Here is a 27,810-nt window from a genome sequence, read left to right on the forward strand (position 1 = left end):
TGGGCCACATCTGAACTGGCCCAGCAGCCGACACCCAGTCCAGAAGGATGGGGATGGACATTGGATGACAACAACCAGGTCTGGCTTCCTGTGTGGAGCATTCTACCGATGGTGTCAAAAGCCTGCAATGAACTGGTCAAGTGCGGTTGTAAACGTGGTTGTGGTGCAAGGTGCTCATGCAAGAAGGCACACTGGAATTGCTCAGATCTTTGCAGTTGTCAATGTGAAAATGATGTACATACATTGGCAGAATCAACCAAATTATCTAATCTTGGCAGAATTAGTCACTTATTGATATTCCCTATAGTTTTATTGCATTCCTTGTCCCAGAAAATGTATATTTTGACACCAAGATTGACCTTCTAAGTGGCTTGGAAGCCGAGATATTGGCAATTATAGATATTATATGGTGGCCATCTTTGCAATCCAAGATGGCCGCCTTCTGCCATCTTGATGACGTGGCTACCCTTCCAAAATGAAACCTATGGTGATGGAGAGCATGTAGAAAAAAATTGGCGCTTTTGTGAGCCGTGTCCACATTTTTTTGTTAACAGCCCTGACTAATAGACATATAAAGGTAGACGCCTCCTCTGGCTCTGAAGCGTCGGCATCTCGGACGCACTTCCGCTTCCTCTATGCTTCTGGGGGGCAGCTGGAAATTTCCGTGTGCGTCACAGAAGGGGGCGTTCAGTAGGCCAATCAGACGCAGGTGGGGGCGGGACAACTAGATTCTGACAAGTCCTGGAAAAGACGCGCTGTGGTTGGGTTGGCCTGTAGTCAACACGCTGTGATTGGCCAGTGCCCGTTCCCCCCGGAAATATGGTGGCCACCATACCAAGCATGTCGCTTCAATGAACTGCAGAGGCCAATGAGGTATCTAGGTTTCTATATCTGTGGAACACACCACACTGAGCTTCTCTTCTTCAGGTAAGTCCTGACATCCTGTTTATAAAATGAAGTCATATTCACCTTATTCCTGGCCTTCTCCAGGGCGCCGCCATTGCCTCTTACAGGGGGCGCCGTTGAGTTTTTCTCTGTGTGCTGCTTCATTCTATAGACAAATTATTTGTTTACAAACATTGAGACTTGACACACAGGTGACTGTTTCATGTAATCAATTCCCAACAGATCCCTAAACATGCTGTTTTGGGGTTTCGCTGGTTTCTGTTCATTCAACCTCCTCTTGTGTGTTGGCTAGTGATTTGCGCTCTAGCGAGAAATATATACTTCATCGTGCAACTGTATTGCGCGCCGAGAACAGCTGACATACATGCTGTGAGCTTGGAGGTCTGCTATTCTCGGCCGTTCTCTGCGCACGACACCTTGGCGGGACAGAGCATAAATGAGTCTTGACGGGCTGCAGCTGAGCGAGCCAAGCAGGTTCTGGTGAATCATAGAGCGCTCCCTCCGTTCTTATGACAGCCACTGGAGGCGGGGTTTGGGGGGACAACTGCTTTGAATTGTTATTATTGTTTACACACAACAGAAAAGAAAGAGCGAGAGATCACAGTAAAAATCCTATGCATTCTGGAGAAAAACAGCATCTGAAAGTATGATGGGATGCATTTTTACACGTGAGGCTGTGACCACTTTAACATTGCATCTTATGAGCGGTGGGGTTCATTTGGTGTCGGCCCGCATGCGCATACTGGTTCTTATCAGTGTGACGTAGTCTGTTAAGGGGTCTATATCTGTTCACTTCCTCCCTAGTATGCTATTGCAGGTGTAATGCAGGTAATCAGTGTGTTGCCAGATTTTGCAAAAGAAACAAGCCGCCAGGTCTATGAAAACAAGCCCAAAAAAAGCAACTAGGCTCAGTTTTACCGGCCATTTGAAAATAGCAGATCTACAAGCTCACAATGTATCACATCACGACACGTTGTGAGTTTGTAGATCGTCTATTTTCAAAAGATATTGGGGAGAAAAAAAATGAATATTTTCGAATATTTAGGTTATTTAGGTTAAGACTTGTACAGGGGCCAGTTTGGAATTGCAGCCTCCTGGAGGTGTTTTTTAGGGCAGTTTTGAAAGTGAGTAGGGGTTTACCCTCCTTTACTCCTTTTGGTAGGGCATTCCACATTAATTGGTAGGGCATTCCACATTCATTGGTAGGGCATTCCACATTCATTGGTAGGTCATTCCACATTCATTGGTAGGGCATTCCACATTCATTGGTAGGGCATTCCACATTCATTGGTAGGGCATTCCACATTCATTGGTAGGGCATCTTGATGAGAAATGTTCTATCATGATGACACAGTCTTAGACCTTGCATAGTTGTGATGTAAGATATGTGGAACAATGGAAAAAGAAAGTCCAAACCATCATGTACCTGTATGTACATGATGAGTGATTAGATAATGATAAAGAGAATGACAGGATATAAAGGAATGCAGTGTCACAACTACTTTCATTCAATGAGGCTCCTAACTTTAATCAGAGGTGAGACCATTTATAAGCTGGAGGTCTGATGGTGATTGTGGACCCAGGCTGTGGATCAATGGTTTCCACTGATTATGAATGTGGAGTGTTATTATAGTTATATATTGTTATTTTTTGGACACTTTCTGAAACACTTTCTCTCAATGGAGAAACAAGCTTTACTTGTCCAGTTCTGCTCCTTTGCTTTTGTATCAAATGGATCCTTCTGAACAGATGTGTTTTAGATCTTTTCCTACAGTTTAATTGTCTGACCACACACTGTATGAATCCATTGTTTTAAACAATAAAAGGTTTCTCCAACAAAGGATTAAACACACATTTAGCTATTTTCAGTGAATTAAGGTATATAGCTATTATCAAACATTACTTCTAGCTGTCTCACCTGATGTAATCATGTACAGTACCATGTACAATACCACACAGCATGTCATCCTGACACTTATTACTCCTCCTTCCACATGAACATCACATTATTAAACATGATTTATACTTCATCATACAACAGCAGATCTACAAGATCTCGGTGAGCTTGTAGATCTGTTTTAACACCGTCATATGAAGGAGCATACATTGGACCTGACTGACTGACTGACTGTCTTTCTGTCTGACAACACGAGTGAGCAAGACTTTGTGAGGTGGAAAACCGGCGTATTTTTTGCCTTAAATTCTCCCTTAAGCCAACGTCCAAGTCACATTTATCAAGCAATCCTATATACCTATATTTGGTCGGAGCTTTGATAAATCTTACGGCTGAAACCGAGCGTCATTTAAATAACACGCCCTTAAATATTCTCTAAACGCCCCGATTTTACGACATGAAGAATTGGAATACGACCAAAATATTTAATGGAAAATAGTTTCCCCCGCCCGCCTCACTGCCTGTCAAGTCACACACAACACACGCGCACGCACACACACACACACACACACACACACACACACACACACACACACACACACACACACACACACACACACACACACACACACACACACGCACACGTTGACAAGTTGAACTCAGGTTGATGATGCTAACAGAGGGGGAGGTGTCAAGTTGTTGTCTGACAGATCAGGCATCCAATCAGGTTCTCTGACGCCTGATTGTTCCTGATGAGCTGGGGTCTATTTCACGAAAGCGGAATTAAATTATCCTGGTTTAAAAGGCAAATCCAGGTTTGACAAGCCTGCGCTGTTCAGCCTGCGCTGTTCAGCCTGGCTGCGCTGTTCAGCACGAACGCCAAGCCTGGCTGAGAAGGAGCGACTTTGTCAAGCCAGGATCGTTAAACCAGGCTGAATGTGCGTTCACTTATTCCTATAAAAGACCCTGAAGGTCGATAGCAGAATCCATGAACTTGACCAATCATGGAGCCCAAAACCAGAGCGGCGTTCTTCTCTGTGGCTGAACAGCAGCACTGCAGCAGCTCATGTAATCATACAAGGAAGTACAATATATAATAAGCAAGAAAGGAAACACGGCTGCAATAAATATAGATCCAGGGAGAAAGCGTGACAAAGTATTGCCGACAAATTAAATGCAAAAGGTGTCTAAAAATATGCAACTAATTTATATACAAGTCCATAAATATATAATTCAGTTAGGCTTAAACATGAGGAGTTTATGTGAATATTGGAATTGTAATTATAAACAGCTATTTCATGTGTCTGTCTGTCTGACTGTCTGTCTGTCTGTCTGTCTGTCTGTCTGTCTGTCTGTCTGTCTGTCTGTCTGTCTGTCTGTCTGACTGACTGACTGACTGACTGACTGACTGACTGACTGACTGACTGACTGTCTAGGAACAACACACGTGTGTGTGGGAGGAGGGGAGTGGCATAATGACACCGTGGGTGGGTGGGTGGGTGTGTAAGTGGTGTAGGAACTTCAGACTTCAGGTGACATTCAGTACAAACAGTTTTGACTCCATTTTAATAATAATATATTAATGTCTGTGTGTCAACAGTACATAGTTGTTATGTGAATAGATTAAAATAAACTATAAACAAGCTGTATATTGTGAAGCCTAACTCATTGCGAACGCGGAAGGAGGCGCAGCCTCCGCCCAAGTGGAGCCTACTATGAAACTCTGCTCGGCTTGTGAGTGTGTGTGTGTGTGTGTCGGTGTGTCTGTGTTCATGCACTACCTAGTAGAGGGCGCCAGAGTGCAGGAATTTAGACACAGCCTGCCACACACACACACACACACACACACACACACACACACACACACACACACACACACACACACACACACACACACACACACACACACACACACACACACACACACACACAATTTTCGAGCTGCGTTCGCTTCCAGCGTTCGCACGTCTTACTTGTTATAATATAGATGTATTCTTAATTATTATATCTATCTTATCTTATATTGTATATCTTATTACTCCTCCTCCCATGAACATCACATTATTAAACATAGTTTATACTTCATCATACAACGGTAGATCTACAAGCTCTCAGTGCATTTGTAGATCCCATTTTAAGACTGTTGTATGAAGGAGCTTAAATCAGTCTGTCTGTCTGTCTGTCTGTCTGGAACACAGTTAACACACAGTATAAACAGTGAAACAGTCCTGACTCCATTTTGTTTTGCAACGTCAAAGCGTGTGTGTGTGTGTGTGTGTGTGTGTGTGTGTGTGTGTGTGTGTGTGTGTGTGTGTGTGTGTGTGTGTGTGTGTGTGTGTGTGTGTGTGTGTGTGTGTGTGTGTGTGTGTGTGTGTGTGTGTGTGTGTGTGTGTGTGTGTGTGTGTGTGTGTGTGTTTTTATTGGCCCATTTCCACTCCGCTCCCTTACTGACTCAGGCATGTGTTCACGTGACGTTTGTCTGTCTGACAGACAACACATGTGACTTGTTGAGGTGTGTTGGCGTGTGTGAAAATAGACGATCTACAAGCTCACAACGTGTCACTCTGCAACATGATGTGAGCTTGTAGATCTGCTGTTACCGGTGAGCAGCATCAGAACACAGCTATCAGAGGGGGAGGAGTCAATGTGTTGACTGACAGATCAGGCATGAGATACTTACTGTGTGTGTGTGTGTGTGTGTGTGTGTGTGCAGTGTTGGGAAAGTTGACTTTCTACATGAACTAGTTCAAAGTTCAGTTCACACATTTCAAAATTTATCAAATTCACAATTGAACATTTTGAACTAAAGTTCATGGTTCCAAAAATGAACTATTATAGTTTTTTTTTCAATACGTTGCTGTGAGCTATTATTTGTCAAAAGTATTGCCACAGCCCATATACAACCACAGACAGCAATTATTTTATCCGTTTTAACGCTGGAAAAAAAAAATAATAATAAAAAGATTAGTAAGGTTAGTAACCTAGTAACCTAAACATATCTGCAGCACAGTTTTATACAATATAGCCTATGTTATGTGGTGGGGGTCCCTGCTTGATCTCTCTCTCAGCTAAGGGGTCCTTGACCTGAAAACGTTGAAGACCCTCGCCTGTATTATTATATTATATGAATATAATCCAGGATTATGCCATTTTTAGCCATAATGTTTTAAAAACATAGCAGACCTACAAGCTCATAATGAGTCGCATCCACGACGCGTTGTGAGCTTGTATGTCTGCTATTTTAGGCACGGGACACTGTCGTGCTGCGAAGTATAAATTAGGCTCTAGCCAGGAGTGAACAGCAGCAGAGAGAGAGAAAGAAATCTGCATCAACAGTGAAAAAGACTTTGTTTTAAACACAAGCAGTTGTTCATACGTGTGTAGTTAATATAGCGCAGAAGCTTTCTTTAATTACAAAATGATCTCAATCAATATTATTGTGTCAGAGACTCGGCCAGAAGAACAAACAGCTGAGGATCATTATCACTCAGCGTAGGCCCACTACAGTGACACAATAACTGACCAGTGGACACTCTGACAGGGATTTTATAAAGCTAAGTGTTGCTTCTCTTGCATTTTTAACCGGAGAGGCTATCTGTAATCACGGTGCTGCATAGTTAGTCTGTAGTCTGCACATAGAGTGGGTTCACTTCACTCACTGCGCTGATGGATGTCAGAGACCGACCGGCTTTTCTTTTTTTTGGCTGTGTGTGTGTGTGTGTGTGTGTGTGTGTGTGGTCTGTCAGTATCATTTCCTCTTCTTAACACTCACGTGTCTAAGCGGTGCAATGTATGAATTAAATTGATAGTGTGTGGTTCCGTGTGTCTCTCTCTCACACACACGTGACAGGCAGTGTTGCCATGTCTGCTTATTATAAGCGACTTTGGGCTTGTTTTTCTATGAAGACGCGTTGTGATCTTTTAGATCGGCTATTTTCTCTCTCTCTATATATATATATAATATATATATATATATATTATGTATGTATGTATATAGGTCATGTGGCCTATTAGTCGCTTGTTGGGGGCTTGTTTTCATAGAGATGGCTGCTTTTTTCTCTCGCAATCTGGCAACCAGGACGACAGGCATGAGAGTGTTGATCGCCTGTGACGTATGAGACGTGGCTGTTCCACCTGTTTAGTAGGCCAAAAAAAAAGGGGAGGTGCGGCTGTTAAACTGGCGACAGTCACAGCTCACCTCCGCTCTGCCTTATTGTTGAACAGTTAATGCAAGTAAAACCTGTCAGTCATCACTACAAAATACTACCAAATAAACCACCATCAGTGCTGCAGTTTAGAGGAAAGAAGGTGAGAAATGTGTGCTATCTTTTGTTATATGTAGCTGTTGATATTTTATGAAGGCAAAGAAAAAAAGGACAAACATTTTGCGAGGGGGGGGGTGTCTGCAGCGGGCCTGTGTGTAGCTGTCTCTTTGGTAGCGTCTTGGCACAGGGACAGTCTGCCTCCGTCTTCAGACAGCAGCATACATTTAACTTTGAAAAGTTAATCTGTGTAACTTAAGTAAATATTATTCACTGTTGCTACCAGTGAATCATTGTAGACTCTCCATTATTCAGTGTAAATGTACAATAACCATCTCCTAACCCCGTTCATGTGCCTGATTCAAGCTCACCGCTACAGCGATCGTACTGCTTTATTGTCATAAAGATTTGACATATCTCATGGTTATATTTCCCAGTTACTCATTCACATTCATGTTCCCGGTTCCCGGTGACAGTAGTGTCTCACACAGTAGAGCGGCCATCTTGGAACCAGAAGGTTCCTGGTTGGATCCCTGGAACCCATGGTTTAGTGTCAAAGTGTCCTTGAGCAAGACACTGAACCTCCAACTGCTCCTGATGAGCAGGTTGGTGCCTTGCATGCTTTCCTCCTCATGTTGTGAGCTTGTAGATCTGCTATTTTCACATTATTATTACAGAATAGTGACTCTAGGGTTCAGATGGTTCATTAACACATTGACCGCCAGAGGTTAATCTCATAATGTACTCACCAGTGCCAAGGTTTTATTGTTGTTTTTTGTTTTTTTCACGTTGCCATAGACCTCGTTAAAATCCTTAAGATTGAGCTCTGCACTGTTTGTAAACATCGCGGCGATCTCCCTGCGTGTACCAGTCCAAACCATGTGTCAAACGGGGCATCCATGTTGTAGTTAGAACGGTTTAGGTTAAACAGTGATCAGCGAGGAGAAAAACTACAATCGAAGAAAATGGCGTTGCAGTGTGCGCTTTAGAATGGAGTCCTATGGGATCTGCAAAACGTGATCCGGAATAATTCCATTTCCGGTGGTGTTACAATGAAATGTGCCGTACTAGAAAATTGAAAAAAAAAAAAAAATTCGAAAAAAAAAAAGGAAAAAGCACCACAGCCCGTAGGCTACGGGCCCGGCGGTGAGAGTGTTAAAGCTGTAATCTGGAACTGATTTTAATTAATACATTATTTTAATTATTTGTATTTTGTATGTTAAACACTTAAACCATTGCCTGGAGTTCCTCAGGGCTTTACAGAAGGCCTATACTAGGACCCCTCTGTTTTCCCTCTAAACAACACAAATCTTCCCTGAAAATAGCAGATCTACAAGCTTGTGTTGTGAGCTTGTAGATCTGCTATTTTCACATTATTATTACAGAATAGTGACTCTAGGGTTCAAGTGGATAAAGTAAAACAAAAAAAGTTCCCTATCGCATACAGATTTGTCGGACCCCCTGTAGTAACTCTGAGGACCCACTAGGGGTCCCGGACCCCCTGTTGAAGACTGTGTGTGTGTGTGTGTGTGTGTGTGTGTGAACGTGAACTCAGGTTGATGACGCTAACAGTGGCAGAGGTTTCAAGTTGTTGACTGACAGATCAGGCATCCAATCAGATTCTCTGACGCCTGATTGTAAACTTAATAAAGTTGTATTAATTCAAATCAGTTCCAGATTGCAGCTTTAATTAAAGGGCAAGAGCTGAGAGCCGTTTCACAAATTATATCATCCTGGATGTAGTGTGTGTGTGTGTGTGTGTGTGTGTGTGTGTGTGTGTGTGTGTGTGTGTGTGTGTGTGTGTGTGTGTGTGTGTGTGTGTGTGTGTGTGTGTGTGTGTGTGTGTGTGTGTGTGTGTGTGTGTGTGTGTGTGTGTGTGTGTGTGTGTGTGTGTGTGTGTGTGTGTGTCATATTGTCCCAACTCTGCTCCCATACTGACTTAGGCATGCGTTCATGTGAGGTCTGTCTGTTTGAGGTGTGTGTGCGCTCGCTGTGTGAGTCTGGGCTGTGTGTGTCTGGCAGGGCCGAGCCAAGGGTAGTGCGAACGGTGCGGCCGCACAGGGCCCCGCGCTTGGGGGAGCCCCGCGAGCCCCGCGAGTTCGCACAGGGCCCCGCATTTCTCCCGCACGGCTCTGCTGTCTGGGCTGTGCGCTGTACTTAAGTGCGTGCGCGCTGTCTGTGTGTGTGTTAGGGGTGGGTTCAATTAATCGATCTGGCAAATAAATCCATAAATACTCCCGACGATATGTGCATGGATAGAGAGGCTGCTATATCGATACGGCATGAATTATGTGGGTGACACAGTTTTGACAAACGTGTCCCTGTTTATCCTGGGCGGATACCAAAGCGTTACCAAAGCCCCCCTCGCACTCTCTTCCCAGACCCCTTGTTATTATACACGTCTACTCAGAGGCTGTTTAGACCAGTGGAGTGATATCTAGTCATATAAACACTGCGTTTCATTTACATTTTACGTCTTAAGTTTTGCTGTTGTCATTCCACTTCACCAACTAACGTAGATGATCATTAATCCGTGAATGATTTCAGAGTGTTGATGGAAATCCTTTGTGATTTTAGATAAGAGTAGGCCTCTTTGATGAATCACGCAGTGGATATGTTTTCAACATAAGCTACTTCGATGCGGTAAGTGTGTCTTATAAAGAGTTAAAAACAGCTGAGAAACCTGTGCATTTAAGACATCCAAACTCACACTGGATCGCATTGTTAACAGTCAACAGCTGTGCGTCAACGTTTTAACCACTTTGAGTTTCTAACTTGTGGTCACAGTTGCAATCATTTTGCCAAAATATTCTTGATTCTGCTTCTACAGAAATATGCTATCAACCAAGTAAACAGAAAGTTTAATTATTTAATTATTTTTAGTTATTAATAATGTTAATTATTATTAAAATAATATATATATATACTTTTTTCTTTTTTTCTTTTTTTTCCACATGGGGGGGCGAAGGGGGTCAACGTATATCGCGATATATCGTATCGTGGCCTCTTTATCGTGATACATATCTATCGTGAGGTTGTAGGCTAATACTGTGTGTGTGTGTGTGTGTGTGTGTGTGTGTGTGTGTGTGTGTGTGTGTGTGTGTGTGTGTGTGTGTGTGTGTGTGTGTGTGTGTGTGTGTGTGTGTGTGTGTGTGTGTGTGTGTGTGTGTGTGTGTGTGTGTGTGTGTGTGTGTGTGTGTGTGTGAGGTTCCTCTTGTTAAAGGTCCTTTAATGAATGTCAGTATGATGTGTGTCTCATGACACTGTGTGTGGTTAACTCATTCACTGCCAGATAAACACATCCTCTATGCTGACCTTGTCAGTGATTTATGAGTGTTTTCACCTTTATGACAAATCATAGAATCTTCTTCTTCACAACGACCCCCCCACCGATGGCTTTAAAAGACGTAGGAGGGTGTCAGAGACTCTGAGAAAACCATGTGACGCCACGATAATCTGTTCCATAGATATGAATGAGGGATGATTTTCACCACAAAACAACACAAAGCAGAGAAAAGGCCTTTTTATTTTTTAAGAAGTGAATGAGCTGTTTTTTCTTTTGCTGTTTTTCTGCCTCCCTGAGAGTCACATATATAACATGACCCCCCCCCCCCCCCCCTCTGCCACTCAGGTAGAAGAGCTCATCTACATGTCTGGATGACATCTCACACTGAATGTCTTCTCAGCTCCTCAAGCTGAACACACCACACTGAGCTTCTCTTCTTCAGGTAAGTCCTGACATCCTGTTTATAAAATGAAGCCATATTCACCTTATTCCTGGCCTTCTCCAGGGCACCGCCATTGTCTCTTACAGGGGGCGCCGTTGAGTTTTTCTCTGTGTGCTGCTTCATTCTATAGACAAATTATTTGTTTACAAACATTGAGACTTGACACACAGGTGACTGTTTCATTTAATAAATTCCCAACAGATCCCTAAACATGCTGTTTTGGGGTTTCGCTGGTTTCTGTTTCGGATGAGACCGCTGTGAGCTTGGAGGTCTGCTATTCTCGGCCGTTCTCTGCGCACGACACCTTGGCGGGACAGAGCATAAATTAGTCTTGACGGGCTGCAGCTGAGCGAGCCAAGCAGGTTCTGGTGAATCATAGAGCGCTCCCTCCGTTCTTATGACAGCCACTGGAGGCGGGGTTTGGGGGGACAACTGCTTTGAATTGTTATTATTGTTTACACACAACAGAAAAGAAAGCGGGAGAGATCACAGTAAAAATCCTATGCATTCTGGAGAAAAACAGCATCTGAAAGTATGATGGGATGCATTTTTACACGTGAGGCTGTGACCACTTTAACATTGCATCTTATGAGCGGTGGGGTTCATTTGGTGTCGGCCCGCACGCGCATACTGGTTCTTATCAGTGTGACGTAGTCTGTTAAGGGGTCTATATCTGTTCACTTCCTCCCTAGTATGCTATTGCAGGTGTAATGCAGGTAATCAGTGTGTTGCCAGATTTTGCTAAAGAAACAAGCCGCCAGGTCTATGAAAACAAGCCCAAAAGAAGCAACTAGGCTCAGTTTTACCGGCCATTTGAAAATAGCAGATCTACAAGCTCACAATGTATCACATCACGACACGTTGTGAGTTTGTAGATCGTCTATTTTCAAAAGATATTGGGGAGAAAAAAATGAATATTTTCGAATATTTAGGTTATTTAGGTTAAGACTTGTACAGGGGCCAGTTTGGAATTGCAGCCTCCTGGAGGTGTTTTTTAGGGCAGTTTTGAAAGTGAGTAGGGGTTTACACTCCTTTACTCCTTTTGGTAGGGCATTCCACATTAATTGGTAGGGCATTCCACATTAATTGGTAGGGCATTCCACATTCATTGGTAGGGCATTCCACATTCATTGGTAGGGCATTCCACATTCATTGGTAGGGCATCTTGATGAGAAATGTTCTATCATGATGAGACAGTCTTAGACCTTGCATAGTTGTGATGTAAGATATGTGGAACAATGGAAAAAGAAAGTCCAAACCATCATGTACCTGTATGTACATGATGAGTGATTAGATAATGATAAAGAGAATGACAGGATATAAAGGAATGCAGTGTCACAACTACTTTCATTCAATGAGGCTAATCAGAGGTGAGACCATTTATAAGCTGGAGGTCTGATGGTGATTGTGGACCCAGGCTGTGGATCAATGGTTTCCACTGATTATGAATGTGGAGTGTTATTATAGTTATATATTGTTATTGTTTGGACACTTTCTGAAACACTTTCTCTCAATGGAGAAACAAGCTTTACTTGTCCAGTTCTGCTCCTTTGCTTTTGTATCAAATGGATCCTTCTGAACAGATGTGTTTTAGATCTTTTCCTACAGTTTAATTGTCTGACCACATGCACCACATATGAATCCATTGTCTTAAAAAATAAAAGGTTTCTCCAACAAAGGCTTAAACACACATTTAGCTATTTTCAGTGAATTAAGGTATATAGCTATTATCAAACATTACTTCTAGCTGTCTCACCTGATGTAATCATGTACAGTACCATGTACAATACCACACAGCATGTCATCCTGACACTTATTACTCTTCCTTCCACATGAACATCACATTATTAAACATGATTTATACTTCATCATACAACAGCAGATCTACAAGCTCTCGGTGAGCTTGTAGATCTGTTTTAACACCGTCATATGAAGGAGCATACATTGGACCTGACTGACTGACTGACTGACTGACTGTCTGTCTGTCTGACAACACGAGTGAGCAAGACTTTGTGAGGTGGAAAACCGGCGTATTTTTTGCCTTAAATTCTCCCTGAAGTCACATTTATCAAGCAATCCTATATACCTATATTTGGTCGGAGCTTTGATAAATCTTACGGCTGAAACCGAGCGTCATTTAAATAACACGCCCTTAAATATTCTCTAAACGCCCAGTCAATGTGTTGACTGACAGATCAGGCATGAGATACTTACTCTGTGTGTGTGTGTGTGTGTGTGTGTGTGTGTGTGTGTGCAGTGTTGGGAAAGTTCACTTTCTACATGAACTAGTTCAAAGTTCAGTTCACACATTTCAAAATGTATCAAATTCACAATTGAACATTTTGAACAAAAGTTCATGGTTCCAAAAATGAACTTTTATAGTTTTTTTTTCAATACGTTGCTGTGAGCTATTATTTGTCAAAAGTATTGCCACAGCCCATATACAACCACAGACAGCAATTATTTTATCCGTTTTAACGCTGGAAAAAAATAATAATAATAAAAAGATTAGTAAGGTTAGTAACCTAGTAACCTAAACATATCTGCAGCACAGTTTTATACAATATAGCCTATGTTATGAGGTGGGGGTCCCTGCTTGATCTCTCTCTCAGCTAAGGGGTCCTTGACCTGAAAACGTTGAAGACCCTCGCCTGTATTATTATATTATATGAATATAATCCAGGATTATGCCATTTTTAGCCGTTTTAAAAACATAGCAGACCTACAAGCTCATAATGAGTCGCATCCACGACGCGTTGTGAGCTTGTACGTCTGCTATTTTAGGCACGGGACACTGTCGTGCTGCGAAGTATAAATTAGGCTCTAGCCAGGAGTGAACAGCAGCAGAGAGAGAGAAAGAAATCTGCATCAACAGTGAAAAAGACTTTGTTTTAAACACAAGCAGTTGTTCATACGTGTGTAGTTAATACAGCGCAGAAGCTTTCTTTAATTACAAAATGATCTCAATCAATATTATTGTGTCAGAGACTCGGCCAGAAGAACAAACAGCTGAGGATCATTATCACTCAGCGTAGGCCCACTACAGTGACACAATAACTGACCAGTGGACACTCTGACAGGGATTTTATAAAGCTAAGTGTTGCTTCTCTTGCATTTTTAACCGGAGAGGCTATCTGTAATCACGGTGCTGCATAGTTAGTCTGTAGTCTGCACATAGAGTGGGTTCACTTCACTCACTGCGCTGATGGATGTCAGAGACCGTCCGGCTTTTCGTGTGTGTGTGTGTGTGTGTGTGTGTGTGTGTGTGTGTGTGTGTGTGTGTGTGTGTGTGTGTGTGTGTGTGTGTGTGTGTGTGTGTGTGTGTGTGTGTGTGTGTGTGTGTGTGTGTGTGTGTGTGTGTGTGTGTGTGTGTGTGTGTGTGTGTGTGTGTGGTCTGTCAGTATCATTTCCTCTTCTTAACACTCACGTGTCTAAGCGGTGCAATGTATGAATTAAATTGATAGTGTGTAGTTCCGTGTGTCTCTCTCTCACACACACGTGACAGGCAGTGTTGCCATGTCTGCTTATTATAAGCGACTTTGGGCTTGTTTTTCTATGAAGACGCGTTGTGATCTTTTAGATCGGCTATTTTCTCTCTCTCTATATATATATATATAATATATATATATATATATTATGTATGTATGTATATAGGTCATGTGGCCTATTAGTCGCTTGTTGGGGGCTTGTTTTCATAGAGATGGCTGCTTTTTTCTCTCGCAATCTGGCAACCAGGACGACAGGCATGAGAGTGTTGATCGCCTGTGACGTATGAGACGTGGCTATTCCACTTGTTTAGTAGGCCAAAAAAAAGTGGAGGTGCGGCTGTTAAACTGGCGACAGTCACAGCTCACCTCCGCTCTGCCTTATTGTTGAACAGTTAATGCAAGTAAAACCTGTCAGTCATCACTACAAAATACTACCAAATAAACCACCATCAGTGCTGCAGTTTAGAGGAAAGAAGGTGAGAAATGTGTGCTATCTTTTGTTATATGTAGCTGTTGATATTTTATGAAGGCAAAGAAAAAAAGGACAAACATTTTGCGAGGGGGGGGGGGGGGGTCTGCAGCGGGCCTGTGTGTAGCTGTCTCTTTGGTAGCGTCTTGGCACAGGGACAGTCTGCCTCCGTCTTCAGACAGCAGCACATTTAACTTTGAAAAGTTAATCTGTGTAACTTAAGTAAATATTATTCACTGTTGCTACCAGTGAATCATTGTAGACTCTCCATTATTCAGTGTAAATGTACAATAACCATCTCCTAACCCCGTTCATGTGCCTGATTCAAGCTCACCGCTACAGCAATCGTGCATCTTTATTGTCATAAAGATTTGACATATCTCATGGTTATATTTCCCAGTTACTCATTCACATTCATGTTCCCGGTTCCCGGTGACAGTAGTGTCTCACACAGTAGAGCGGCCATCTTGGAACCAGAAGGTTCCTGGTTGGATCCCTGGAACCCATGGTTTAGTGTCAAAGTGTCCTTGAGCAAGACACTGAACCTCCAACTGCTCCTGATGAGCAGGTTGGTGCCTTGCATGCTTTCCTCCTCATGTTGTGAGCTTGTAGATCTGCTATGTTCACATTATTATTACAGAATAGTGACTCTAGGGTTCAAGTGGATAAAGTAAAAAAAAAAACTGTTCCCTATCGCATACAGATTTGTCGGACCCCCTGTAGACCCACTAGGGGTCCCGGACCCCCTGTTGAAGACTGTGTGTGTGTGTGTGTGTGTGTGTGAACGTGAACTCAGGTTGATGACGCTAACAGTGGCAGAGGTTTCAAGTTGTTGACTGACAGATCAGGCATCCAATCAGGTTCTCTGACGCCTGATTGTAAACTTAATAAAGTTGTATTAATTCAAATCAGTTCCAGATTGCAGCTTTAATTAAAGGGCAAGAGCTGAGAGACGTTTCACAAATTAAATCATCCTGTCTGTTTGAGGTGTGTGTGCGCTCGCTGTGTGAGTCTGGGCTGTGTGTGTCTGGGCTGTGTGTGTGGCTGTGCGCTGTACTTAAGTGCGTGCGCGCTGTCTGTGTGTGTGTGTGTGTTAGGGGTGGGTTCAATTAATCGATCTGGCAAATAAATCCATAAATACTCCCGACGATATGTGCATGGATAGAGAGGCTGCTATATCGATACGGCATGAATTATGTGGGTGACACAGTTTTGACAAACGTGTCCCTGTTTATCCTGGGCGGATACCAAAGCGTTACCAAAGCCCCCCTCGCACTCTCTTCCCAGACCCCTTGTTATTATACACGTCTACTCAGAGGCTGTTTAGACCAGTGGAGTGATATCTAGTCATATAAACACTGCGTTTCATTTACATTTTACGTCTTACGTTTTGCTGTTGTCATTCCACTTCACCAACTAACGTAGATGATCATTAATCCGTGAATGATTTCAGAGTGTTGATGGAAATCCTTTGTGATTTTAGATAAGAGTAGGCCTCTTTGATGAATCACGCAGTGGATATGTTTTCAACATAAGCTACTTCGATGCGGTAAGTGTGTCTTATAAAGAGTTAAAAACAGCTGAGAAACCTGTGCATTTAAGACATCCAAACTCACACTGGATCGCATTGTTAACAGTCAACAGCTGTGCGTCAACGTTTTAACCACTTTGAGTTTCTAACTTGTGGTCACAGTCGCAATCATTTTGCCAAAATATTCTTGATTCTGCTTCTACAGAAATATGCTATCAACCAAGTAAACAGAAAGTTTAATTATTTAATTATTTTTAGTTATTATTAATTTTAATTATTATTAAAATAATATATATATATATACTTTTTTCTTTTTTTCTTTTTTTCCCACATGGGGGGGGCGAAGGGGGTCAACGTATATCGCCATATATCGTATCGTGGCCTCTTTATCGTGATACATATCTATCGTGAGGTTGTAGGCTAATACTGTGTGTGTGTGTGTGTGTGTGTGTGTGTGTGTGTGTGTGTGTGTGTGTGTGTGTGTGTGTGTGTGTGTGTGTGTGTGTGTGTGTGTGTGTGTGTGTGTGTGTGTGTGTGTGTGTGTGTGTGTGTGTGTGTGTGTGTGTGTGTGTGTGTGTGTGTGTGAGGTTCCTCTTGTTAAAGGTCCTTTAATGAATGTCAGTATGATGTGTGTCTCATGACACTGTGTGTGGTTAACTCATTCACTGCCAGATAAACACATCCTCTATGCTGACCTTGTCAGTGATTTATGAGTGTTTTCACCTTTATGACAAATCATAGAATCTTCTTCTTCACAACGATCCCCCGCCGATGGCTTTAAAAGACGTAGGAGGGTCTCGGAGACTCTGAGAAAACCATGTGACGCCACGATAATCTGTTCCATAGATATGAATGAGGGATGATTTTCACCACAAAACAACACAAAGCAGAGAAAAGGCCTTTTTATTTTTTAAGAAGTGAATGAGCTGTTTTTTTTATTCTGCTGTTTTTCTGCCTCCCTGAGAGTCACATTTATAACATGACCCCCCCCCCCCCCTCTACCACTCAGGTAGAAGAGCTCATCTACATGTCTGGATGACATCTCACACTGAATGTCTTCTCAGCTCCTCAAGCTGAACACACCACACTGAGCTTCTCTTCTTCAGGTAAGTCCTGACATCCTGTTTATAAAATGAAGCCATATTCACCTTATTCCTGGCCTTCTCCAGGGCACCGCCATTGTCTCTTACAGGGGGCGCCGTTAATCAGAGGTGAGACCATTTATAAGCTGGAGGTCTGATGGTGATTGTGGACCCAGGCTGTGGATCAATGGTTTCCACTGAGTATGAATGTGGAGTGTTATTATAGTTATATATTGTTATTTTTGGACAGTTTCTGAAACACTTTCTCTCAATGAAGAAACAAGCTTTACTTGTCCAGTTCTGCTCCTTTGCTTTTGTATCAAATGGATCCGTCTGAACAGATGTGTTTTAGATCTTTTCCTACAGTTTAATTGTCTGACCACACACTGTATGAATCCATTGTTTTAAACAATAAAACCTTTCTCCAACAAAGGATTAAACACACATTTTGCTATTTTCAGTGAATTAAGGTATATAGCTATTATCAAACATTACTTCTAACTGTCTCACCTGATGTAATCATGTACAGTACCATGTACAATACCACACATCATGTCATCCTGACACTTATTACTCCTCCTCCCACATGAACATCACATTATTAAACATGATTTATACTTCATCATACAACAGCAGATCTACAAGCTCTCGGTGAGCTTGTAGATCTGTTTTAACACCGTCATATGAAGGAGCATACATTGGACCTGACTGACTGACTGACTGACTGACTGACTGACTGACTGACTGACTGACTGACTGACTGACTGACTGACTGACTGACTGACTGACTGACTGACTGACTGTCTGTCTGACTGACTGACTGACTGACTGACTGACTGTCTGACAACACGTGTGAGCAAGACTTTGTATTTTTTGCCTTAAATTCTCCCGTAGGCCAACGTCCAAGTCACATTATCAAGCAATCCTATACGGCCAATCCTATTTACATTTGGTCGGAGCTTTGATAAATCTTATGGCTGAAACCGAGCGTCATTTAAATAACATGCCCTTAAATATTCTCTAAACGCCCCGATTTTATGACATGAAGAATCAGAATAAGACCAAAGAATTGCATAGAGACACACGGGGACTACACATTTCACGCCCACTTTTGAGACAGCGCCGCTACTCGAGGTCCGTTAGAACAATGAACTGCAGCTGCCAATGCATTCCCTATGAGAGGATATGAGAATTAGCCTACTTTTAAAATTATCCTGCATTAACTGAAGACGATATTGATTTAAATACAAATATGTTTCCAAATGTATGGAGTGTCTTTGTCAACATATCTTCTTGTTTTCTTAATAGTTGATGTGTTTCACATTTAATTTGCCACTTTAACGAGTTACCCATAATGCTAACACAGCAGAGGGTAGACAGCAGACGGGCATTTCAGTGACATCACTGTCTTTACGAGTGCCGAGCGCCGACCAGTGGCGTTCCCACTGTAGAGGCAGGAGAGGCGGTCGCCTGCCCAACTAAGATCTCGCCTCCCCTAAAAAAAAAATAATAACCCGAAAATGTGTCATTGCGTGCTTAATGTCCTCAAAGTCACGCATCCAACAAGCTTTGAACTGAGCAGATTGGACCTTCTGTTCCAGAGATAATGATGAAAACGGCCACTTTCGCCAGTTTTCTGGGTATTGAAAACCTCAAGGGATGCGTCCGTGACGTATATACCATGTGATCACTTAAACTCTAGATCTCCGATGCTAGCGATTTTGACATACTGATGGAGTATATTATAGTATATTGTGGGTAGTATATCGAGATGAAAGATATGGGACATTAAAAAGGACAAATTAAACAAATGGGACAGATTATTAGAACACCAAAAAAATCGCTACAGCCTCAGTAGTTAACCAGTGAAATGACGGTATTTTACAATGCCTCTCATAGAGATTGCATTGAGAGCTGCAGTTCATCGTTCTAACGGACCCCGAGTGTCAAAAGTGGGCGTGGATTTGTAGGCCTTCCGCTTCCGGCCGTGTGTCTCTATCGAAAAGAGTTTCCCCCGCCCGCCTAATGATGCTAACAGAGGGGGGGGTGTCAAGTCGTTGTCTGACAGATCAGGCATCCAATCAGGTTCTCTGATGCCTGATTGTTCCTGATGAGCTGGACTGGCTGGGTGTCTCTGTCTGAGGGTTTAGGAACAACACACAGGTAGGGGTGTGTGTGTGTGTGTGTGTGTGTGTGTGTGTGTGTGTGTGTGTGTGTGTGTGTGTGTGTGTGTGTGTGTGTGTGTGTGTGTGTGTGTGTGTGTGTGTGTGTGTGTGTGTGTGTGTGTGTGTGTGTGTGTGTGTGTGTGTGTGTGTGTGTGTGTGTGTGTGTGTGTGTGTGTGTGTGTGTGTGTGTGTGTGTGTGTGTGTGTGTGTGTGTCAGACATATTGGCCCAACTCCGCTCCCTTACTGACTTAGGCATGCGTCTTTCTTTTTCCTTTATTTATTCAGGGAAACCCATTGAGAGCAAGCTCTCTTTTTCAAGGACGCCCTGAAAACAAACATTTGAATCACATTACAATGTCACAACTTTGACAATAAAGCAAAAAAGAAAAGCAAAAGCATAAAACCACATCAAAATAATCGCAAAAGGCGGTGAATCAGACAATACAGTGAGGACATGGATAACAACACAGAGATTTAAAATCAGATGCAAATAAACAGTGTTACATGAAACAGGTACAGTCACTATGTAGTGTGTCCTCAAGAAGCACCCTGAATGTCTCTATTGAGACCAATCGAACCAGTTTCAGAGAGTCCTGAAGTTTGTTCCATTTGTGTGGAGCGTTCACGTGAAGTCTGTCAGACAGACAACACAAGTGACTTTGTGAGGTGGACTAGAGGTGTGTGTGTGTGTACGCTGTGTGTGTGTGTAGTTAAATAAGGGGTTAATATTTTTAATGAGTAAATAATAAGTCAGTGAATTAATGAGTCACACTAATGACTTATTAATGAGTTAGCCTAGCTGTTAGCTAACACTGCATTGACTGTATGGATGAGAGGAGGGGAGGGAAGCAGATGTACAAGCTCACAACATGTCACTCTGCAACATGTTGTGAGCTTGTAGATCTGCTGTAACCGGTGTGCGGCATCAGAACCAGAGGCGGAGCTAGGTCTCTACTCGGTCGGTGGTTTAGCCCTCCGGGCAAGGAGGTCGCGGCGGATCATTTATTTTATTTAGTTTAATTCATCTGCTGCTTTGGGGGTTTTTTTTGGACGGTGGTTTCACACTTATTGAAAGTCACTCAGTCTAATCAGCAGCTTGTTGATGTCACTGTTCAGATTATGATGCATTAGTCATAACTCCACTGAAATATTTAAAAACAGGTTTCTAATGATAAACTATTCAAACTCTGTTACATCTGCTCACCGATTCTCCACTCCTGGCTCCTCAGTTTTCTCCAATAACCGTGTGTGTGTGTGTGTGTGTGTGTGTGTGTGTGTGTGTGTGTGTGTGTGTGTGTGTGTGTGTGTGTGTGTGTGTGTGTGTGTGTGTGTGTGTGTGTGTGTGTGTGTGTGTGTGTGTGTGTGTGTGTGTGTGTGTGTGTGTGTGTGAGGAGGTGTTGTAGGAACACAGTTAACACACAGTATAAACAGTGAAACAGTCCTGACTCCATTTTGTTTTGCCACGTCAGATCAAAGCTTAAAGATGAATGTAGGATAAGATTATTATCTGTCTGCCTGGGGGAGGTGTGTAGCAACAGTACATAGGGGTGTGTCTGCGTTGGTGCATGCAAGGGTGTAGGGGGGCGATAGTGGTGGAAGGGGATGAGAAATGGGATTAGGGTTAGCTGTCCTCCTCATGTTGTGAGCTTGTAGATCTGCTATTTTCACATTATTATTACAGAGTATGACTCTAGGGTTCAGATGGTTAATTAAAGCTGTGATCTGGAACTGATGAATAAATGAATTAATACAAACTTATGGTTTTTTTTTTGTGATAAATAAACACTTAAACCATTGACTTGAGTTCCTCAGGGCTCTATGTAAAGTGACAAAAGAGCGTACCAAGTACAATTGTAAGGTGCATTTGACTAATTATACAGGGTTTAAGCGGTTAAGCACCCTGCACTTTACAAACTTAACTTATATTTTATTGTTTCATTTATAGGCTCAGTATACCTGACGAAGGGGCCAAAACGTTTTAGTTTTTTTGCCCGCTCTCTTTATTAAATGAAGCTGGGAGCATTAAGATGGTGTGCAGACCCTTTCCTTTTGTTCACACTTTATTTAGTCTGATCAGCACCTGTTGAAATGTTTGGATGTGTGTGCACCTCCTAATCGCTTTAATGTATTAAGTCATTGGGTGTTTTTAGCAGTGCCACACCTATACTCTATTAATGAGTGTCATTTTCCTAATTACAAAACACATTTTCCCTCCCTCTTTCAAGCCCTTTTCAATGTCACTTTAAATGACATTGAAACATCAATTTATCAATAACAACAAAGTACACCAATTACTTAGATTTAGGGTCAATGTTGTCCCCATAATTAAAAGTTCACCATGGATCCTACTATTGATCATTTTCTATTATTGGTAGTTTGTCAAATGTTTAACATACTAAATGTCCAATAATTAAACACAACTTCTCACAGACAAGACAATGCATAGAGAGTACTGTCACTTTAAAAGACTCATTTATGCTTCATCGTACCATGGTGTCACACGCCTAAAACAACCTCGATCTACGAGCTCACAACGCCTCGCATCGCACCTCTTGGTGAGCTTGTAGATCTGACATTTTCGTCAAAGGCAAGTCCTTCAGTCACCCAACACTCTCTCTCTCTCTCTCTCTCTCTCAGAGGGGAGTGTTGTAGGAAATGTACTCAGGTGTGTGTGGGAGGAGGGGAGTGGCTTAAAGATGACATCATGCAGGTTTGTGTGTGTGTGTGTGTGTGTGTGTGTGTGTGTGTGTGTAGTAACACAGTGTGTCACAACAACACAGAACTACAGAGTGACTCCATTATGAGACAACATGTGTACGTTTTGATACGTTTTAATGAGTAAATAAGTCAGTAAATGAATGATCCTCAGAGCTCTATAGTTCTATAGTTCTATAGTTCTATAGTTCTATAACTATATAGTTCCATACATTGGCATTAAAGCTGTAAATGTGTCACTTTTAATGATAAAAGTTGTTGCTTTGTTTACTTGGTGTTGTTGTGGTTAGCCTAGCCGTTAGCCTAGCCGTGAGGAGAGACAAACTAAAACCTGCCAAGTTGCATTGGAGAGAAGCAGATCTACAAGCTCACAACATGTCACACGTTGTGAGCTTGTAGATCTGCTGTTTTCGGCACACAGGAGAAGTATAAATCACCTTTCAGACGACTCGGAGGAGATGAAAATGATGAATTAAAAAAAGTTATTATTAGATTTTCCCCTTTTCCCTTTGAATCTCATGGTTTTGAAGTATTTAATCTTTGAAGTATTTGTGTAGTTCTGTTATATTCTAGGCTCAACATAGCCCTGAAACATGACTGTCAAACCATGACTAGGGTTGCCAACTTTCAGAAATGGAAAAACGGGACACATGCACGCGTTTTTTTTGGGGGGGTTTTGGGCGGATTATGGTATTTTTTTGTTGTTGTTTTTTGGTACTTTATTACGGTTTTAGGGTTAGGTTAGGGTTGTGTTATTTAATTATTTTGGGGGAGCCAGCCCCCCAAACTCCTGAAATGCATAGAAATCTATGAAATTTATATTAAAAAAGCCAGCCCCCCAAACTCCTGAAATGCATAGAAATCTATGAAATTTATATTAAAAAAGCCAGCCCCCCAAACTCCTGAAATGCATAGAAATCTATGAAATTTATATTAAAAAAGCCAGCCCCCCAAACTCCTGAAATGCATAGAAATCTATGACATTTATATTAAAAAAGCCAGCCCCCCAAACTCCTGAAATGCATAGAAATCTATGACATTTATATTAAAAAAGCCAGCCCCCCAAACCCCTAAAATACACAGAAATTTATATTAAAAAAGCCAGCCCCCCAAACCCCTAAAATACATAGAAATCTATGCATTTTGGAACAGTTACTATAACAGTTGCTAACCTGCTGCTGCAGCCGCGGGGGGAGGAGGAGGAGGAGAGGAGACAGCTCATTCAGTTTTGGGGCCATGAGGCACGTTGGCTGTTATGCTGTTGTAGCTCATCAGTCCGTGTCTAACTAACTATAAGCTAGTTAGTATGATATACCGTAACCTCACATGCAGCAACTTATTTTCGGTAGAGCAATGCCTATGTTAGATGCACGTGCACCTTTTTTCGCCTTATTTCGCCCACTTGAACCAGCGCACATTTTTCCACATACACAATGAGTAAGTGTCACACAGGCAGACACGAGAGAACGCACACTGAGCCTGCCCTGTCAACAGAGCGGCACCTACAGGGTCCTAGCGCCCTTCGCATACAGCACACAAACACATAGGCAGGCAGACGCACACATTTTTTTTATTATTATATGCATCATCCCTTTACCGGGACGCCGCTCCCTGCCCCGTCTCGTTTGTGTGTGAGTGTGTGTGTGAGTGAGAAATACTCTCTCTCATATAAAAATCGCGCCGTCATTCCACGACCCCAAAATACGGAACATAGTGCGTCCCGTAACAGTTCAATACGGAACACGTCTTTTAGTTTCCAAATAAGGAACAATTCCGTATTTTACGGGACGGTTGGTAACCCTAACCACTTGTTCCTGTTTTTTTTTGTTTTTTTTACATTTATAACTCTCACATGTACATAAACGTTCAGAATTCAAATACAAAGTGCTGACCCCCATGCCACGGATGTAACAAGTTGAGCCGGCAAAGGTCTAAGTACCCGTATCTCCCGTATTGTTCAATAAAAAGCATTTTAATCCGATCGGTGGCCATTTTCTATTATTACTTGAATTTTTTTGTAATGTATCAGAGTGCAATACACTTCCCAACCGGTAGTGTTGCATAGTTGAAAGCAAGAAAATGGCCGGCGATCGGATTAAAAGGCTTATTATTGAACAATACGGAAGATACGGGTACTTAGACCTTTGCCGGCTCAACTTGTTACATCCGTGGCATGGGGGTCAGCACTTATTATAATACTTATTATATTTTAAATCTGAACATTTATGTAGATGTAGCAGTTGTGAATGTAAAAATAAATAAAACTAGAAAAAGTGCTCCTCGGAGCACAGGTCTCCGCCAGGTCAGGTAGGTTATTTTGGCCTCCTGGTGGCGCTATAGTAGGCTAATGTGAAAAGGGGGCCATTTATTCCTAGGCCGTGCACGGCAATGCATGCATGATTTGAGGCATTTTGTTCTAAAAATGTGTTTTGCTAAATTTGACCTGCTGGTGGCGCTATAACAGGGCAATGTTAAAAGGGTGGCATTTGTAGTGCAAATATGCATTCAAAGTTTCACCACAATCGGACGCTGCGTTCATGATTTGCGGCATTTTGTTCAAAACGGGCCACTCCTGCAAACATTACATGTCAATGTTAGCCAATCAGGATGGAATATGAAAAATCTAACAGATCCGTCTTGATCACATGACTATAGAGATCATGTGTACCGATTTGCGTGAAATTTGGATCAAATCTGAAGGCTTAATATTAAAAAATGTGTTTTACATAAGTCTGCCTCCTGGTGGCGCTATAAAATGCAAATGTGAAAAATGCAGGGCAAAGGTTTTTCCTTTTTCCTTGAGAGAGTGTGCATACAAAGTCTTACACCGATTGGTGCAGTTATAGGTAAAAACACGAATCGGCCTGTTACAGCGCCACCATGAGGCTGATTTGAACATTTTCAAATGGCATTTCTTCCTCGGCCTAATGGGAATGTGTGTGCAAAATTTCACTGAAATTGCATGCTGTGTTCATGATTTGAGGCATTTTGTTCGAAACGGATTACTCCTGCAAACTTTGAAAGTCAATTTTTGCCAATCAGGATGGAATATGAAAAATCTGAAATTAGCCGTTTCTTTTAATGACTATAGAGATACTGTGTACCGATTTGCGTGATTTTGGGCCAAAATCTGTAGGAATACTGTCCAAAAAATTGTTTTGCACAAATCGGCCTCCTGGTGGCGCTATAAAAGGCCCATGTGAACATTTTGGAGCAGAGGTTCTGCTCTGGCATCCAGGGAGTGTGTGTGCACAGTTTTGCTGCGATCAAGCCAACGGTGCCAGAGATTAGCTGTACACAAAATGACAGAATGACACACACACACACACACACACACACACACACACGGACGGACAGACAGGGGGTAAAACATACTCTCCCGCCATGCCTTTCGGCCTGGCGGCGACAACCAGGAACAAGTGGTTCCATAAAGCTTGTGACAGACGAGCATCATGTGAACCATGGCTAGGCTCAACACTGCTGTGTGAAGGAGCATAAACTGACTGACACTGTTTTCACTATTTATACAATTTCTAAAATAATAATAATAACAAAGGAAGGCACTGTGTGTGGTTAACTGATTCACTGCCAGATAAACACATCCTCTATGCTGACCTTGTCAGTGATTTATGAGTGTTTTCACCTTTATGACAAATCATAGAATCTTCTTCTTCACAACGATCCCCCGCCGATGGCTTTAAAAGACGTAGGAGGGTCTCAGAGACTCTGAGAAAACCATAATCTGTTCCATAGATATGAATGAGGGATGATTTTCACCACAAAACAACACAAAGCAGAGAAAAGGCCTTTTTATTTTTTTAAGAAAGTGAATGAGCTGTGTTTTCTTTTGCTGTTTCTGAGCCTCCCTGAGAGTCACATATATAACATGTGCGTGCGTGTGTGCGTGTGTGTGTGTGTGTGTATTGACAGTAGTGGCTCAGATGGTAGAGCGGCCATCTTGGAACCAGAAGGTTCCTGGTTGTATCCCTGGAACCCATGGTTTAGTGTCAAAGTGTCCTTGAGCAAGACACTGAACCTCCAACTGCTCCTGATGAGCAGGTTGGTGCCTTGCATGCTTTCCTCCTCATGTTGTGAGCTTGTAGGGGTGTGTGTGTGTGTGTGTGTGTGTGGTTAATTAAGGGGTTAATATGTTTAATGAGTAATTAATGAGTCACACTAATGACTTATTAATGAGTTAGCCTAGCCGTTAGCTCACACTGCATTAAGAGGAGGGAGGGAAGCAGATCTACAAGCTCACAACATGTCATTCTGCAACATGTTGTGAGCTTGTAGATCTGCTTTTACCTCTGAGCGGCATCAGAACCAGAGGCGGAGCTAGGTCTCTACTCGGTCGGTGGTTTAGCCCTCCAGGCGGCGGATCATTTATTTGTATTTAGTTTAATTCATCTGCTGTTTTGGGGTTTTTTTAAATGGTGGTTTTACACTTATTGAAAGTCACTCAATCTAATCAGCAGCTTGTTGATGTCACTGTTCAGATTATGATGCATTAGTCATAACTCCACTGAAATATAAATATATAAACAGGTTTCTAATGATAAACTATTAAAACTCTGTTACATCTGCTCACCGATTCTCCACTCCTGGCTCCTCAGTTTTCTCCAATAACCATATGAATGTAAAAGCTCCAGAAATAGTGCATAATCCTAGTGTTTTAGTGAGCTATTACACAGAACATGCTCCTTAAACACATCCACAACCTGTGTTAAAACATGGACTCTGTTGTAAATGAACAGTTTAGACTTTATTCAAAAACGTTCTTAGCTTTTGTTACAAAAACAATGATAATTCACATGAATCCATTAAAACAGGGAAATCATCTGTCATCATAGCTTTACATAATGAGTGTATGTGCCACCATCTAAAACAAATAGCAGATATACAAGCTCATAGCGCGTCACTTTGTGGCACGCTATGAGCTTGTATATCTGCTGTTTAAAAAAAATCATAAACACACTAAAATGTCCAATAATTAAACACAACTTCTCACAGACAAGACAATGCATAGAGAGTACTGTCTCTTTAAGAGACTCATTTATGCTTCACCGTACCATGGTGTCACACGCCTAAAACAGCCTCGATCTACAAGCTCACAACGCCTCGCATCGCACCTCATGGTGAGCTTGTAGATCTGACATTTTCGTCAAAGGCAAGTCCTTAAGTCTCTCTCTCTCTCTCTCTCTCTCTTTCTCTCTCTGACTCCATTTTGTCTTGCAATGTCATATCGAAGCTTAAAGATGAATGTAGGATAAGATTATTATCTGTCTGCCTGGGGGGAGTGGTGTAGCAACAGTACATAGGTGTGTGTGTGTGTGTGTGTCTGAGGTCCGTCAGTATCATTTCCTCTTGTTAAAGTTTCAACACAACTAAAGTTCCTTTAATGAATGTCAGTATTGTGTGTGTGTGTGTGTGTGTGTGTGTGTGTGTGTGTGTGTGTGTGTGTGTGTGTGTGTGTGTGTGTGTGTGTGTGTGTGTGTGTGTGTGTGTGTGTGTGTGTGTGTGTGTGTGTGTGTGTGTGTGTGTGTGTGTGTGTGTGTGTGTGTGTGTGTGT

At 42.2% G+C, this 27,810-nt stretch overlaps 2 protein-coding genes across 2 annotated transcripts in view; both read left to right on the forward strand.

Annotated features, from left to right (window-relative positions):
* LOC308102372 (uncharacterized protein) overlaps positions 1-27,810 on the forward strand; it is a 1,220,233-nt gene that overhangs the window by 392,925 nt on the left and 799,498 nt on the right. The window lies entirely within an intron of this gene.
* The window catches only part of LOC308102179 (NLR family CARD domain-containing protein 3-like), a gene marked incomplete at its 3' end in the record, with an annotated part of 64,254 nt that overhangs the window by 4,610 nt on the left and 31,834 nt on the right, over positions 1-27,810 (forward strand). The window contains exons 2-3 of the mRNA XM_080451779.1: positions 10,694-10,790; positions 17,288-17,384. The remainder of the gene's footprint in view (positions 1-10,693; positions 10,791-17,287; positions 17,385-27,810) is intronic.

Source organism: Gymnoscopelus braueri (genome assembly GCF_963280865.1).
Source record: "Gymnoscopelus braueri genome assembly, chromosome: 15".
Classification (NCBI taxonomy): Eukaryota; Metazoa; Chordata; class Actinopteri; order Myctophiformes; family Myctophidae; genus Gymnoscopelus; species Gymnoscopelus braueri.